At 39.4% G+C, this 15180-nt stretch overlaps 1 pseudogene; it reads right to left on the bottom strand.

Moving 5' to 3' along the window:
- Positions 1–2398: 2398 nt before the first annotated feature.
- Positions 2399–3471, bottom strand: LOC137220703 (enolase-phosphatase E1 pseudogene; annotated as a pseudogene).
- Between the last annotated feature and the right edge of the window lie 11709 nt (positions 3472–15180).

Genomic DNA, 15180 nt, shown 5'->3' on the forward strand with positions numbered 1-15180 from the left:
AGAATATGGACCTATCATTTCTTTGCTTTGCTTTTAATGTCACTAGATTGACTTTGCAATATTAACTAACAAGTATATATTTGGGTATCAGCATTCTAAAACACTTACAAAACAGAATTTAAAATAGTGGCTTCCCCAGGCATAGAACGAACTTATCCCTTAGTACAGATTTTTTTCCTCACTTGCTTGAAGGGTTTCATCATTTCACTGAAGTACCTACAAATATCTTTGTAACCATGTATTTTCAAGGTTCAAAAATCTAGTTCTTAACTGAGAACTCCCTATGGAAATGGTCACATGGTGGAATGGCTTTAACACAGTTTAAAGCCTTTCTAACTATCTTATAGCAAAACATGCACAATGGATTTTCAGTTTAAAGAACACTTTTCTTTAGGAAAAAAAGTCCTGTGTACAATGTGGAGTTGTAGACAATGATCCTAGGCTTAACTGAAGTCATATTTCATGTTTCCATTCAAGCCAGTTGATTTAGCTCTCTACAAGCAGAGAACTGTAAGCTGCTATGCCCTTCAGCCTAATTTTGGCGGTGTGGGCTGTAATTCTGTTGTCAGATTTACTATCAATGATAGGATAGGGCTTCCCTGGTGGCGCAGTGGTTGAGAGTCCGCCTGCCTATGCCTATTCAGGGGATGCGGGTTCGTGCCCCGGTCTGGGAAGATCCCACATGCCGCGGAGCGGCTGGGCCCGTGAGCCACAGCCGCTGAGCCACAGCAGCTGAGCCACGGCCGCTGAGCATCCGGAGCCTGTGCTCCGCAACGGGAGAGGCCACGACAGTGAGAGGCCCGTGTACCATTAAAAAAAAAAGAGGATAAAGGGGAAATTTGAGGAATTGCATCATATTTTTCACTTCCCAAGCCTTGTACCTACAAAGTTGCCTTTGATGGAAAAGACTCAAAGGCTCTTCATTACAAATAATAACGAAGGACATAATTGTAACGGTCTACTCAGGGAGATTTGGCTAAATAGCTGCTAGATTGTAAGTTCCTGCATTTTGAGTTGCATGGAAAATACAAGGCCAGTATTTTTCCTTTTCCTTAAAACGACATTCCAACTTTAACAGTTCTCTTGTTCATTTGAAATTTACCTATAAAAATCTTTCCTGAATCAGAAGACCACTTGCAAACAATTTTGAAGTCACCTAGAGCTTCAGAGGCCCATTAGTTCACAACTGTGCTGTTTCTATCATGCTAGTACTTATAGCTTTCAAAATGTGGTAACCCCATTTTCTTCCCACACCAACCCTTCCAATCCATTCAAGGCTTTCTTTGCATCTTTTCTCTGCTACTAAGACCAGTTATTGTCAGAGTTGTTGTTCCGCTCTCCGACAATGATATTTATTTATAAGAAACAAAATATTTGTAAACAAAAATGTTGCTGTTCCTTATGCATAACCGTGAGTTTCACAGTAATTCCAAATAGCCCCAAAGATTCAGTTTTACCTGGTTGCAACACTCATGTGCTTACAAGTTGCCTCAGGACTTTGCCTATTTTACCCACATAATTGCAATTTACTCTGAAATGTTAAATAGATAAATCAATACATACCAGTTCTAGTTTAGCACTTTTCGGAGTAATAATTAACTCTTCTATAGTCACTTGGAAGAAATCTTTTTCCAGGGCAATTAGTTTATATATTACTCTAGGAGCTAATGCCCCCTCTGAAACACATCTTGGCATCTTAGTTTGGCCCTTGGTTACAACCAAGCTGCCTTATTCCTTCATAACAGATGAGAACCCTGTATGCCTCAGCTGTCCCTAATTAGGTTACTCTGTATTTCTCCAAGGGGCTGATTAAACATGACTCAGCTTTTTCCAAACTTTTTTTTTTTTAAAGAAGAAAATGTTTTTATTAATTACCACATGAAATTGACATGACATCCTAGTAGGCTGAACTAGGATAAATAATGCTGTTATAAAATTTACATTTCTCACATCCATTTCAGAAGAAAATGTTAGGTATTAGGGCTCTTCTAGGTCTTATGGACAAATTTCAGTAAACCTTTTGTTTTTTAATAGTAAACAGCAATTAACATATTTCTCAAACTGTGCTAAGAAGTAGTTAGCAAGGTAACTCTGAAATCTGTGATCACTGGCAGGATTAGGACTGTTTTGTTAAACATTAGGAAGCACATTTCTATTTTAGAAATGTTTTAGAAATGTTACTAACGTAATGTTAGTGCATCTTTTTCACTGGTAAGGCAACTGCTTGCTGTGGGTACCACAATGATTAGCAAGTTTCTTAAGTAACAGATACATGATGAATCAAGACTCAAATTAGCCTCCTTTCCCAACTTTGCTCTCTTTTGGAGCAGAAACAAATAGCTTTGTCATTTGTACATAGGGAGGTTAATAGTTTGAAATTCAGTTGCTGTAATCTAACTCACAATTTAAAAGGGGACTAGATTATTACTAGGAATGTCTTTGAAATACTTCTAGTTTTTAAAATAACCAGGCTTCTGAGTAACTTCTCAAACCTACCTTTCTATTTGGGTACGTGACTTGATAAACATAACACATTTGACCTGTATAGTAGTAATTTCTTCTATCACCTATATTTCACCCTCAATAATGGTTAGAGTTGTGGTTTCAAACAATTTCTACATACAAAGCATCATCTTTAAATAAGTTTCCTTTTCACTGAACTGAGATTCTTTTTCCCACTTACGTGCCTGTGAATGGTAATTTGAACATACACACACTTACTTTAGGTATGTGTATATATGTATTTTTTAAGTAAATTACTTTTACCATTAGAATAAAACTAGACAACAGGGACAACTCTGTGAAGACAGTTTGTTCTTCCTTAGAACTCCTCCTCTAGGTTGAGGAAGGCAGGTACAGTTCACTGAAGGATGTGATGAGGCTGAAGTAAGTCTTCTCATCATCTGTTAACCCCACATTGCCAGATCTCACCACCACAGCTACATGCATGTCAGCTTCCTCAGCAGCACTGGCCTCTCGGGTCCGTCAGAAACAAGTTGTTGATTGAGCACCCAATGCTGCTGGCAATCTTTCGATAACTCTCACTCTCCACTTTGTGTCCAATCTCGGTACCAAAGTGACCGTCCACAAGCTCAAGAATATCTCCCTCTGTAGAATGCCCAAATAACAGTTTCTGTGCCTCTACAGTCCCTGAAGAATAGATACACACCTTCATTCCCACCTCTCTCCATTTCCTGACTGCTGGAACCACATCTTCAAAGAACTCTGCTTTCATGCTCCCAGATTTGAATGCTGCCCTCCACATGTGGCCCTGCAGGTGTTTCAGCACCGTGGTCTTCCGGTCCAGAGATATCTGCCAGCACTCGTTAACTACCACAGCCTGGATCATCTGCTGCAGGTCACCCACCGCATTCCCGGATGCTGCTGGGATCGGAACAGCCCCGTCCAGGTGGGAGTCCTCTTCAGCCTGTTTCCTCAAAAGATTGACCCCCTGCTGGCACTCCTCTTCTTCCCAATGTGTCTGCAGATACTCTTTAACATTATCTTTGATGTAAGGAAATAAAATGTCCTTCACGAAAGCAATCGGGGTTGTGGTACTTTCGATATCTAACAGGATCACAGTGACTTCGGCGGGCAACGAAAGCACACAGCCATTTCCCCACCGGCTGCTACTACGAGAATCGACCTACTGGTAGGGAGGGCGGAGGGCAGTGCCAGCTGCGCCCAGCAACCTGCTGGGCTTCCGACAGCCCCGAAAAGAGTCCCGGAGCGCACAACCGCGCGAGGCCTGATGCACGAGGCGGAGAGGACATGTCGGCGCCCCTGAAAATAGAGAAACCCGCAGCGCAGGGACCCTGAACTCGCAAGCTGCCCGGGGCTCAGATTCTTTTTTTTTTTAAAGGAAGAATCAGACTATTTTGTCAAATTCCCCAAATTGTGCTGAACAATCTCAAGGACAGATCTGTTCAGGACCACTAAATAGATTTAATCAAAATTTATTAACCAATTTGAAGAATCTCAATTTATTGAAATATATACACAAAACATTTTTTATTTTTCCGGTAGTTGCTACCGATGGTGCTTTAAGAATTTTCTTTTATCCTTCATGGTGCGCTTCATTAACAAACGTTTAGAAACTTTCCATCACTCTGGGGGTACTTTCAGTTATTAAAACTATTTAGTACAGATTATATTTTAATTTTATATTGGATGCAAAGCCCTCCTCATTCTGCCTGCCAATACCAATTTATTAGTCTTGCTAATAACTTTCTTACTCGTGAAACTTGGGCTGAGATGGAGGTAAATATGGTAGGATTTTCCCCCTCCTTGTTTACTATGCTTGCTTCTCTGGAGTTGTATCAGAGAAGGGGGAACAGCCCTTGTTAAGTTGCCTGTCCTTTCTTGTAGTTGTAATTACTATTTCCTTACATGAGCATCGTATGTACATGGTGGTAAGGTTGTTGTTCCCTTTCCATCGGTTATCAGCTCTTACTAAGCTCATTGTCTGCACGGGTAGTATATCCCAAGCACCTCACAAATGCATTTTTCATCCTGCATAAAATTCAACTTCATCTCCAGCATGAGACATGATACTGCAATCTCAGATGCAACTCATTTTTGTCCATATTGTGGCAATTTCCAGTAGCCTCCAAGCTCATCTATTTCCAGAATCCAACTTTGGGCCTAAGAAAAATGTGCAGAATCTCTCAACAACCCAGAAATTGCAGAAGTAGTTCTTTTCCCCTCACTGTATGACCATATCACCCATGCCACCTCTCATTAGAACTTTCTCTACTATCAGATTTTGGAGAAGTTCAACAAGCCCTATGGCTGAGGTAACATCCTTGGTATTATGAGATATCTGGCACCCCTGAAATACAGAGTCCTGCAAAACTCAGATGTATTATCTCTATATTTCTTGCTGCATAAGAAACCATTCCAAACTCATCCCGAACAGCAGTCATTCATTATCACTCACACAAAACTTTGTTCTGAACATGCTGCTATTTCCACTATAATTTCTGCCTGATTTGCTAACTTCCAGTAATAAAAACTGATCTCAAACAGCATTTCACAACGTCCTGTTGCAAGTCACAATGGAGATTCTTCTAGTTAGAAAATTTTCCTCTATTGAAATGATTTCTAATAAAAGAGACCAAGGTTACTAGTGATATAGATAAAATGTAATTTAAGATGGTATTTCTCAAAATACTAATCTCTCATCATGTATCATTAAAGTGCCCTGTAGTCAAACACTTCTGGAACAGAGCTGATAAGCTATTTCTCCTGTGTGAAGATTAATAAACCACAAATGTGCATTTAGGTCACTGAGCAGTCTTCTAGTGAAGACACAGGGTTATACATGCTCTGCTGAGTTCCTGGCACTACCATTCAGTACCTCGGAAGTGGCAAATGCCTCGGATTCTTCATCTATGAGATAAGACCAGTAATAACTTTTGCCTCATAGGAAAATTGAGAATGAAATAATGTATATAAAACTCTAAACCTGACCGATACATACACTTAGTAAATGCTCACTAAATATTAAATATGAGTATTATAAATATTTCTGAAACTTATTTGACCACGGATAACTATTTTGAAAAGTTTTGGATTAGGGATATATTTAATGAAAAACAATTGTGTGTTTGCTTTTCTTTGGCTTATTTGATGCTGGGCATTAAATATGTCACTTTCCATCCCTTGCCTTGAACTTGAGGGCACTGAGGTTGCTGAGAAGTCAAACATAGCCTGCTTCATTCAAAAGCAATTTTTTTACATAAATGAAAACAGAAGTTTCTAACTTCATACTCTTAGATGGCCAATAGTTATATTAAGTAAGGCTGACAGAAGGATAGAGAGAGTAAACACTCATGACCTCAGAAAAGATTAAGGAATAGCCAAATGAAAATTGGGTGAGAGAATCTGGGAATCATATTCATAAAAAGATGGCCCCAGAAGCAGCTAAGGAGGAGTATGGAAAAAAATGTTTATGAGATTTCACTAACAGGGTCAGCCCAACTAACAGCTGAATTTGGGCTTCTTTTCTCCCTTCTTTGTGTATTATCCTATGGTAAACAAAAGGAAACGAGAGCTCTAGAAAGGAGACGATGGTGCTATTTATTCCAGGGTGAATGTAACAGAACCAGGGTTGGAATAAACCTTAAAAGTGACAAATCCAAATTCCCTGCCAGATCAAGAGTTCTCTGTCCAACATCCCTGGCAGATTGTCATTCAGACTCTAAAATATTTTCAGTAACAGAGACTCACTGCTGGTTCAGGCAGACTTACAGACTACCTCTAATTATTCACATTTTTTTTTTATTAAGCCAAACTCAGCATTCAATAACCTGCCACAATCTGGTGTGCTTCTATCTTCTAAAGAAAAATAAAATAAATCTAACCCTTCTTTCAGTGGGCAATCCTTTGAAAACAGATATCATGGCTCTCAAGTTTTTGTTTCTTTAGGTTTAATTTATCCAGTTTATACAGAGTCCACATGACCTGGATAATCACTAATCTGAATTTCATCTAGTGGCTGCAGTGTCATTTTCAACTATCTCACTTAAACATTTTCACTAAGGATAAATGTAATGTGAATATATACATCTTTCTTGTTTTGCACTCTATGATGAATTCTGAGTCTGCCTTCAGATATAGATAACATATTTATATACTAGGATTTCATCACTGGACCTGAGTCAGAAAAGAATCTGAATATAATCCTCTGAATTTGTACCAGGTAATGCCAATCTGCTGAATTTCAGATATATATTGCTGGTTCATACAATGGAAAATTAGATTTTTCTGTCTGGTTACTTAGAGTGCATGACAAATAGTCTAAGGCAGTGGTGACTGACATCATGGGAATTTTTCTGACATATTGTGAAGACTGCTGAACTTCAACTTGATTAGGAAAATCCAATAATCTGAAGGACAAGATGATTTAAAAATCAAAGCAGTCAAGTATAGTTGATCACTAGGCAAAATCAAGCAAACAAACAGAAACAAAACCATGGTTTCAGTTCTGGTGCTAATAAGTCTTTGATTCAATGAAGTAAAGGACATGGTAGGTCATGTTGCCTTATCTTTCACATATTTTGAGCACCTGACTCCTTATGCTCCAAGAAATAAATATCAAAAGAAATAAGAGCAAAAAAGTCTTTAGAATTGCAAGAGCAAACACTCATCAGCTCTACCTTGACCGCACTCTTGAAATGTTTTGTTTCCATTGGAAAGGGGAAAAAACTCTTTTTAATTCAAGAAATCTATTGATAGCACGATTAGTGATTCAAAGATGAGTATTATGGGGCTTCCCTGGTGGTGCAGTGGTTGAGAGTCTGCCTGCTGATGCAGGGGACACGGATTCATGTCCCGGTCCGGGAAGATCCCACGTGCCATGGAGCGGCTGGGCCCGTGAACCATGGCCGCTGAGCCTGCGCGTCCGGAGCCTGTGCTCCGCAACAGGAGAGGCCACAACAGTGAGAGGCCCGCATACAGCAAAAAAAAAAAAAAAAAAAAAAAAGATCAGTATTATGGATTTCAGAATTATTCAGGGAAAGCTTTTCTCTTGATTTAACTGGAGGTTCAAAAGTAACAGTAATCTATTTGCCTGTAGAATAATACTTTCCTTCTGCAGTTCAAGGTTAGTACACAGAAAAATTCACTGATTGGATGAGGATAAAAGTAACAGCATTGACATTTTTCTGTATACATTTGTATGTTTTACCCAGAATCTATCTACCATGATTGCATTGAATGTGTTACAGAAAGAAAAATACTAAAACCATTACTAAAATCAGGCTCTGTCCCAGGTCCCATCACTCTGTAACACTTGAAAAACCACTGCTTTTTGTATCTGCTTTAGTCTTCAGGCTGCACTCAAGCTCAGCACATTTCAAAGTACTGCAAAGTACCTCACTATAGCTGAAAAACATATAAAGTGTACTAATAAAATGACCTTACTTAACTGGAATATCTTAGTTTCATGCTACTACCAAAAGCAAAGGAAATTAAATTTTAAGAACACATTTGAAAATGACCTGAAGGTTCATTGTTGAATCTCGACGAAGGAAATTACAGCAAGACTGCAGTTCCCACAATGTACTATCTTAGCACCTTATTTTATTGGCAGGCTAAAGTTTCTCACATAATCACAAAATTAATAAAAACTAAAGGCAACACAAGAAACTAAAGCTAAAATTCTAAATAAGCATGAGTTCAAAGTGAATAGCACGAAAGTTTATATTTTTCTTAAAAAGTTAAAGGGAGATACCAAGGAGGCAATGTAACTGTATTTTATGTTACAGCATAAAATGGGGCTCAGAGATATAGCAGTAATCAAAAAAATGGGGGCTTGTCTACTTAGGAAATATTTTACAGTTATTGATTTTTAACAAAATAGCATTTCCAAGAACTCTTCCATGTTTCTCTAGAAATGCTGCAGAGTAAAATGCTGTTGAATTTATTCTTGGTTTAAACTTGCAGAGTCAGGGTTTTCAAGGCACTGAAAAGATGAAAGCAAAGAAATTGTTCAGAGACTTGTGAGCATCAATTTTGTTTCTTCCCTTTGAATGAGCTTATTGCTTTATTGTGACTTGCAACTGCTCCACTGTGACTTGCAACTTTTTTAATGTAGATTTTTCCTGAATAGTGACGTAAGTCTGTGTCTCTCTTAGGATAGGCAAGATTCTTTCTGAGCCAACAGCTATGTGCCTCATAAGGAAGCCAAAGTTATGGAGAAGTCTACCAGATACGCTCCACTGGCTCCTGCTTAGTGTTGCTACTTTGCTCCTGTTGTGTTTAAGATCACTGACCAAATAAATGTGGAACTTACAGCAGATTGTGTGTATTTCCCCACATTCTCTACCTATCTGCAAAGGTGCAGAACTTCATAATGGACTTTCTCTTCCTGTGAAGAAGAGGTTAACAGCAGGCATTGTTGACCTACTTGCTTATATACTGGGGGAGAGAAAATTAGAAATCTTTGGATATTTTTCCAACAAACTTCAAGAAATTACTTATAAGAACTATAGGAATTGAATGTCATTCAGTAGGAGACCAAGACACCTCAAAAATACATCTACAAGTGGAACGACTCCCACAGAACATCTACTGAACACTGGCAGAAGACCTCAGACTTCCAAATCTGAGAAAATCTCCACTTAACTGGGTAGGGCAAAAGAAAAAAAAAAAGAGACAAAGGAATCGGGATGGGACCTGCACCTCTGGGAGGGAGCTGTGAAGGAGGAAAAGTTTCCACACACTAGAAAGCCCCCTCACTGGTGGGGACCGGGCATGGGAGGAGCTTCAGAGCCTCAGGGGAGAGCACAGTAATGGTGCAGAGGGCAAAACAGAGAGAATCGTGCACAGAGGATTAGTGCCGACCAGCATTCCCCTGCCTGAGATGCTTGTTGGCTTGCCCACCGGGGCAGGTGGGAGCTGGGTGCTGAGGCTTGGGCTTCAGAGGTCAGACCTCAGGTAGAGGAATGGGGTTGGCTGTGTGAAGACAGCCTGACGGGGCTAGTATGCCACAGCTGAGGGAGTGTGGGAAGAAGCCTGGGCCCACGAGAGAGGCAACGGACCATTGTTGGGGGGTGCATGAGAGGGGCAGGCCTGCCTTAGGAGCTTCTTTCTCCGTGCACTCACAGACAGCAGGGTACCACCTACATGAGCTCCAGGGGTGGGTGTGAGCCACGCTGCTATCTCAGACCCCAGAGGTGAGTCCTCTACCACTGTCACCACTGCCACCAAGGGTCCTGTGAGGAAGTGCAGGTCACTGCCCACACCTTTCTGGAGCCTGCACAGCCCACCGCTGAGGATCCTGTGATCCTGCGCCAACTTCCCCAGGAGAGCACACAGTGTGCCTCAGGCTTTGCAACTTCCTGCCAGCCTCTGCTGCTGCACGCACTCCCCACACATCCCAACTGTGACTGCCATATCCCTCCCTCTCCCCAGCCTGAGTGAGCAAGTGTGTGCTAATCAGCCGCTGCTTTCCCCCCCTCTCACCTGGGCGGGGAACAGATGCCTGAGGGTGGCCCACATGCAGAGGCAGGTCCAAAACAAAAGCTGAACCCTTGGGGCAGTGCGACCAAAGAAGAGGAAGGGAAATCTCTCCATGCAGCCACAGAAGCAGCAGATTTAATTCCCACAATCAACATGGTAAACCCTGCATCTGTGGAATATCTGAATAGACAATGAATGTTCCCACACCTGAGGCTGTGGACATTGGGGGCAACCGTGCACTTTGGGGGCAAGTACATTCAGGAGTTGGGCCAGGTCAGAGTCTCAGCTGGCCCCAGAGTAGATCCGGAAACCGACCTAGAGATATTGGAGGATTTCCTGGGAAGGCAGGGATTGGCTGTGGCTCACTATAATGGCAAGGACACTGACAGCTGAGGCCCCAGGAAAATACTATTATTATTACTATTATTTTTTGTTTCATTTTGTTCTGGTGTTTATTATTCTTCTAATTTTAATTTATTTCTTTTCTTTTTTATACTTTTATTGTAGTATTTTTTTATTTTTTTCTATTTACTTTTTCATTATATTTTTACTTGTTTTTTCCCTTTGTTTCCCTTTGTTGTTATCTTTTTCAAACTATATTCTATATTTTTCTATTTTTACATTACTTTTTCTTGTTTTTTCCTTTTGTTTTCTTTCTCTTTTTTTTTAATCTTTTTGTGTGTTTGTTTTATGCTTTCTTTGCCTTTTTTTAGTTTACTTTCTGCTCTTGATTTGTATTTGTTTTTGTTAATTTAGTTTTATTATTTGTTTTCATTTTGGGGTTCACTTACTGTTTGGTTGCTCTCATCTTGTTTTCTGTTTGTGTGTGTGTGTTTGTATGTGTATTTCTTTGTGTGTTTTCATCTGTTTGGTTTTGCTTTTACCATTTATCTTGGGGTTTTATTTGTCTGTTCATTTTCTTTTTTTTCTTTTCTTCTGAACCATAGAGCTTGCAGGTTCTTGGTGCTCTGGCCAGGGGTTTGGTCTGAGACTCTGAGGTGGGAAAGCTGAGCCCAGGATGTTGGACCACCAGAGTACTCCTGACCCCAGGGAATATTAATCTTCGAGAGCTCTCCCAGAGGTCTCCATCTCAACACCAAGACCCAGCTCCACCCTATGGCCAGCAAGCTCCAGTGCTGGATGCCTCACACCAAGCAACTAGCAAGAGAGGAACACAATCTCACCCTTAGCAGACAGGCTGCCTAAAATCATACTAAGCTCACAGACACCCCAAAAAACACCACCTGACATGGCCCTGCCCATCAGAGGGACAAGATCCAGCTCCACACAATAGAACAAAGGCACCAGTCCCCCACACCAGGAAGTCTACACAAGCCACTGGACCAAACTCACCCACTGGGGGCAGACACCAGAAGTAAGAGGAACTAGCTACTGCATCCTGCAGAAAGGGGACCCTAAACACAGTAAGTTAAACAAAATGAGAATACAGAGAAATATGCTGCAGATGAAGGAGGAAGGTTAAAAACCCAAAACACCAAAAAAATGAAGAGGAAATAAGCAATTTAGCTGAAAAAAAAAATTCAGAGTAATAACAGTAAAGATGATCCAAAGAAGGAATCAATAGCAGTATAACTGAGGCAGAAAAACGGATAAGCGAGCTAGAACATAGAATGGTGGATATAACTGCCACAGAACAGAATAAAGAAAAAAGAATGAAAAGAATTGAGGACAGTCACAGAGACCTCTGGGACAACAATAAACACAACAACACTCAAATTATAGGGATCCCAGAAGAAGAAGAGAAAGAGAAAGGGTCTGAGAAAATATTTGAAGAGATTACAGTTGAAAGCTTCCCTAACATGGGAGAGGAAATAGTCAATCAACTCCAGGAAGTTCAGCGAATACCATACAGGATAAACCCAAGGAGAAACACGTTGGGACACATATTAATCAAACTATCAAAAATTAAATACAAAGAAAAAATATTGAAAGCATCAGAGGAAAGGCAACAAATATCATACCAGGGAATACCCATAAGGTTATCAGTTGATTTTTCAGCAGAAACTCTGCAGTCCAGAAGGGAGTGGCAGGATGTATTTAAAGTGATGCAAGGGAAAAACCTACAACCAAGATTACTCTACCCAGCAAGGATATCATTCAGATTTGACAGAGAAATCAAAAGTTTTACAGACAAGCAAAAGCTAAGAGAATTCAGCATCACCCAACTAGCTTTACAACAGAGGCTAAAGGAACTTCTCTAGGTGGGAGACAAAAGAAAAGAAAAAGGCCCAGAAAAACAAACCCAAAACAATTAAGAAAATGGTAATAGGAACATACATATCGATAATTACATTAAATGTAAGGGAATTAAATGCTCCAACCAAAGACACAGACTGGCTGGATGGATATAAAAACAAGACCCATATCCGAGCTGTCTACAAGAGACCCACTTCAGACCTAGGGACACATACAAACTGAAAGTGAGAGGATGGAAAAATATATTCTATGCAAATGGAAATCAAAAGAAAGCTGGAGTAGCAATATTCATATCAGATAAAATAAACTTTAAAATAAAGACTGTTACAAGAGATAAGGAAGGACACTACATGATGATCAAGGGATCAATCCAGGAAGGAGATATAATAATTATAAATATTTATGCACCCAACATAGGAGCACCTCAATACATAAGGCAAATGCTAACAGCAATAAAAGGGGAAAACAACAGAAACACAGTAATAGTGGGTGTATTTAACACCTCACTTACACCGAAGGACAGATCATCCAGACAGAAAATTAATAAGGAAACACAAGTTTTAATGACACAATAGACCAGACAGATTTAATTGATATTTATAGGACATTCAATCCAAAAGCAGCAGAATACACTTTCTTCTCAAGTGCACATGGAACATTCTCCAGGATACATTATATCTTGGGTCACAAATCAAGCCTCAGTAAATTTAAGAAAATTGAAATCATATCAAGCACCTTTTCCAACCACAACACTATGAGAGTGGAAATCAATTACAGGAAAAAATCTTTAAAAAACACAAACACATGGAGGTTAAACAATACACTAGTAAGTAACCAAGGCATCATTGAAGACATAAAAAAGGAAATTAAAATATACCTAGAGACAAGTGACAAAGAAAACACGATGACCCAAAACCTATGGGATGCAGCAAAAGGAGTTCTAAGAGGGAAGGTTATAGCAACACAATCCTACCTCAAGATATTAGAAAAATCTCCAATGAACAATATAACCCTACACCTAAAGGAACTAGAGAAAGAAGAACAAAAAAACCAAAGTTAGTAGAAGGAAGGAAATCATAAAGAGCAGAGTGGAAATAAATGAAATAGGGACTTCTCTGGTGGTCCAGTGGCTAAGACTCCACACTCCCAATGGAGGGGGCCTGGGTTTGATCCCTGCCCAGGGAGCTAGATCCCACATGCCACAAACAAGAGTTTGCCTGTGGCAACTAAAGTTCCCACAGGCTGCAAATAAGACCCGGCAAAACCAAGCAAATAGATAAAAGACTCAATAAATAAATGAAATAGAAACAAAGAAAACAATAGCAAGGATCAATAACACTAAAAGCTGGTCCTTTGAGAAGATAAACAAAATTGATAAATCTTTAGCCAGACTCATCAAGAAAAAGGAGGAGAAAACTCAAATCAATAAAATTAGAAATGTAAAAGAAGAAGTTACAATGGACACCACAGAAATACAAAGCATCCTAAGAGACTACTAAAACCAACTCTATGCCAATAAAATGGACAACCTGGAAGAAATGGACAAATTCTTAGAAAGGTATAACCTTCCAAGACTGAACCAGGAAGAAATAGAAAATATGAACAGACCAATCACAAGTAACGAACTTGAAACTGTGATTAAAAATCTTCCAACAAACAGAAGTCCAGGACCAGGTTGCTTCACAGGTGAGTTCTATCAAACAATTAGAGAAGACATAACACCCATCCTTCTCAAACTCTTCAAAAACATTTCAGAGGAAGGAAAACTCCCAAGCTCACTCTATGCGGCCACTATCAGTCCAATACCAAAACTACACAGAGATAATACAAAAAAAGAAAGTTACAGACCAATATCACTGATGAATATAGATGCAAAAATCTTCAACAAAATACTAGCAAACAGAATCCAACAACACATTAAAAGGATCATACATCATGATCAAGTGGGATTTATCCCAGGGATGCAAGCGTTCTTCAATATACGCAAATCAATCAATGTGATACACCATATTAACAAACTGATGGATAAAAACCATATTATCATCTCAATCGATGCAGAAAAAGCTTTTGACAAAATTCAACACCATTTATGATAAACACTCTCCAGAAAGTGGACATAGAGGGAACCTACCTCAACATAATAAGGCCCATATACAACAAACCCACAGCAAGTATCATTCTCAATGGCAAAAAACTGAAAGCATTTCCTCTAACATCAGGAACAAAACAAGGATGTCCACTCTCACTACTATTATTCAACATAGTTTTTGAAGTCCTAGCCATGGCAATCAGAGAAAAAAAATAAATAAATAAAAGGAACCCAAAATGGAAAAAAAGAAGTAAAACTGTCACTGTTTGAAGATGACATGATCCTATACATAGAAAATCCTAAAGATGCCACCAGAAAACTATTAGAGCTAATCAATGAATCTGGTAAAGTTGTAGGTACAAAATTAATTCACAGAAATCTCCTGCATTCCTATACACTAACAATAAAAGATGAAAAAGAGAAATGAAGGAAACAATCCCATTCACCATTGCAACCAAAAGAATAAAATACCTAGGAGTAAACCCCCCTAAGGAAGTAAAAGACCTGTACTCAGGAAACTATAAGACACTGATGAAAGGAATCAAAAATGAAACAAACAGATGAAGAGATATACCATGTTTTTGGATTGGAAGAATCAATATTGTGAAAATGACTATACTACCCAAAGCAATCTACAGATTCAATGCAATCTCTATCAAATAACCAGTGGCATTTTTTATAGAACTAGAACAAAAAAAATTTAAATTTGTATGGAGACACAAAAGACCCTGAATAGCCAAAGCAATCTTGAGGGGAAAAAATGGAGTTGGAGGAAACAGGGTCCCTGACTTCAGACTATACTACAAAGCTACAATAATCAAGACAGAATGGTACTGGCACAAGAACAGATATATAGATCAATGGAACAGGATAGAAAGCCCAGAGATAAACCCACACACCTATGGACA

Source organism: Pseudorca crassidens, chromosome 3 (assembly GCF_039906515.1).
Source record: "Pseudorca crassidens isolate mPseCra1 chromosome 3, mPseCra1.hap1, whole genome shotgun sequence".
NCBI classification, from domain to species: domain Eukaryota; kingdom Metazoa; phylum Chordata; class Mammalia; order Artiodactyla; family Delphinidae; genus Pseudorca; species Pseudorca crassidens.